Source organism: Macadamia integrifolia, chromosome 4 (genome assembly GCF_013358625.1).
Source record: "Macadamia integrifolia cultivar HAES 741 chromosome 4, SCU_Mint_v3, whole genome shotgun sequence".
NCBI lineage: Eukaryota > Viridiplantae > Streptophyta > Magnoliopsida > Proteales > Proteaceae > Macadamia > Macadamia integrifolia.
The window spans coordinates 31,255,341-31,258,510 of record NC_056560.1 but is presented as its reverse complement, the minus strand read 5'-3'; the positions used below and the strand labels follow the sequence as shown (position 1 = coordinate 31,258,510).

Here is a 3,170-nt window from a genome sequence, read left to right as displayed (position 1 = left end):
CAAAGCGTGGCGAGCTCGGAAGTCTTCTTCTTCAACCCTTGAAGCCTTCTGAAAAACGTAGACTGTTTAGATGATTCATGGTTCTTCACTTCTGGATTCAGTGAGGGAAAAACAAATGCAAAAAATCAGTGAAAAGAACGAAGATGCTGAGAGGGAAGGAATTAGGGTATTCAAACTTTCTTGCGTTCAAAGAAAGCAAAATGAAATGGTGATCTCCAGCTGTGGGAGAATTACATATTGCTTTCTCTCGGCCGTTGTATAACGGTCGAAAATTAGAATTCAAATTCGCGGGGTAGTAGAAATGAGAAGTGCGATAGCGGAAAAACAAACGGCCGGAAATAATGGATTTCAGATTGTACTCGGGAGCGGACAGAGTTGGACATGTTTACCCTTATTCCTGATTCCTGACTAGTGTGGATCACCACCGTCTATGGTCTGTAGACGCTATTACAATAATACCCCTCTACTGTAGCTTATTTCATATGCCGAGAATTAGAATTCAGAAGAACCAGAATCTACCAGAATCTCTTTCCTCTCTCTCTCTGGTTCTGTACAAATTCCTAGATTTCATCAATGGCGGGTGGAAACGTTTCCTTCAAAGTCACTCTGACTTCGGATCCAGAGCTCCCACTCAAAGTGTAAGTTAAAATATTTTCGTAGATTTTTCAATATTTAATCTTTCAAAGCTGATTCTTGTGTATTTGTTAAAGGGAGAAGGAAATCTTCGTAGCTGATTCATTTTTGTTACTTAAATCTAACAATTTTGTTTATGTATTCCAGTTTTAGTGTCCCTGAGGCAGCTCCTTTCGCGGCAGTTCTTTGCGGCAGAAGAATTCAAAGTTCCTCCCCAAACTAGCGCTATCATCACCAACGGTACACAATTCTTCCTTGATTTCTTTGGTTCTACTGGTTTCTTTTAGGGATCTTTTGTAATTTGTGTTAATATTTGTTCATGGGGAAGACATGTAATTTGTGCCCCCTTTCACTTCCTTTCGTGTGTGTATTATTGTTGTTAGTGAAATTAAATTAACCCAGTTTAATTTGCGAGTGGTTTCTCATCACGGAGATTTACGATGATCCAAAAATGGCTGGTATTGGAGCAATTGATCCAATTTTTTCTGGGATTAATTTTTCCTTGATCATTTTAGGGTTTGAAAGATATAGGCCGTGCAGTATCTTTTGAGAAGGCAAGACCCACATGGTCTGCCGATTTGTTTGCCATCTCTTTAGGTTTTCTTGGAGATGTCATATGGTAGTGCTTGTTCCCAAATTTGTGTCGCTATGCTGTTTAAGACCCTGACTTGAGTTTTTTTGATTCCCGTAAGTTGTTAGGGTTGATAATTTTGTTGGAACTTCTAACGGGAGATATTTCCCAACTTTCAGTCTCATAATTGTGACAAATAAAAATAATTACTTATCAATGGAATAGCAGGAGATGATGTGGGAATATTGATAAATATGAAAGCAAAGTTTTAATTTAGTAAAATATGCTAAATTTTACAAGTTGAAACACCTCTGAATTTGTCCAAGACCGCATCAGATTTTGTTAGATAGATTCTTAGAATTAACTAATCAATGCAAGTCTCCTGCCAAATTTATTCTTTAACTTCTGCACTTGCTAGCTGTAAAACTATGTTATTCTACAGAACTTCCACTATTGGTTGCTCACTTGGCTTGTATGAGTGCATGGGGTATATTGGTGTGTTGGATCATCATTTTTTTGACACAACTTAAATTAATTTCAAATGGGCATGACCATCCATAGTATATTAATTCAATTATCATTTTACACACACATTATACAAGAAGATTCAGTAGAGTGTGAAATCTAGCACATTAAGATGCTCAAACATTTATGAGATCGGTTTTGGGGGACAGTAACTAACATGCAAAAATGGTGGGTGGGTCCTTTGGGGGTTCCAGAGAATACAAAATTAACAACCAATTAGACAGTGGACTTGAAAACTTAAAAGAATCTATGAATCAATTCAAATATCATGTCTGGTATTATGAAACAGTAGTCAAAGTATATAATTTGAAAGAATTTTAATTACTAGCTGTAGAACAATCAAATGAGCCTGAAATTCTGGTTGAGTAGTCATATGAGTATATGTATACCACCTAGACCTAGTCCAGAAAATTTCAGTCCGATCTGATAATGACTGATAGATGAATCAGCTTTTCTTGAAGAAAAAGGTGTATTCAAGAACTGAACTTAAGTAACTGTTAATCTTAAAGAAACTAATCAAGATGCAACATGGTCAATCTAAAATTTCTGGTTGATCAATCCAAATAGAGAGAGAAATAGTAAAAATCAATCGAGGGTTTAGCTGTCAAAACGGGGCATTGGTAGACCAGAGCAAGGAGAATGGAACTAACCTGATTAGCAGAAGATTGATAACAAAAACTAAGACTAAGAATAACCAGAGTAGAATAACTGGAATCAAATTCATCAGCCTAACGTAGAAGGACTCACAGAAAAGTCATGCACAAGCAGCAAATCCATATGCCCTCAGGCATAACAGAATATTATTAATCAATCTCAATTACAAAAATGTGATAGTTTATAGATTAGACTGACTTCTAAATCCTAGTCAGACCATGACCAAAATAGGAGTGTAAATTGGCCTGGTTCTGGTTATGTGGTTCAGTTCCTAATTGGTTCTAGCCTCTTGAGGCCAATATTGAACTGACTGATTAACTAATTGATCCTATACTTTGAATATGACATTAATATTCGATCAGTCCATCCCATTTCTTAATTGTTTCCAATGAATGGTTCCTAGTCGGGTTTTACCTGTTTAAGAACTTATTTGTGGCTTGTATTTTTTTTTTAGCCGTACATATTGTTGCTTTTTGTTATGTTTTACTTGGCTGCTTATATGGAATATTTTATTTGTTTCAGTTGAACAATTGTGTTGCGGTTACCTGACCTTTCTGTTTGGTTAAAAATTTTCCTGCTATGATGGTTGAGCTTGTGTGTGATTGGGTTGAATAATGGGTTGTGGGTGTTCCCTTCAGCAGACCTCTATTGTGACTATTATCTACCTCCAAATGAGAGTCTGATACTCTGATCAAGCTTAGATTCTTGAAACATCAGGTGAAAGTTGCCCTTGATTCTATGTTTAAAGAAAAGTGTCCCAGCAGAAAGATTGAAGATTTGTCGCCTT

General features: G+C 36.4%; 1 long non-coding RNA gene across 2 annotated transcripts; it reads left to right on the top strand.

Annotated features, from left to right (window-relative positions):
* Positions 1–511: 511 nt before the first annotated feature.
* Positions 512–3,160, top strand: LOC122077512. Of its 2 annotated transcripts, none has more exons than XR_006139813.1 (3): positions 512–638; positions 781–873; positions 3,025–3,160. It is a non-coding gene; the product is annotated as an uncharacterized LOC122077512 (long non-coding RNA). The 2 variants fall into 2 exon arrangements; XR_006139812.1 differs by having other exon boundaries at positions 2,906–3,160.
* Positions 3,161–3,170: the final 10 nt, after the last annotated feature.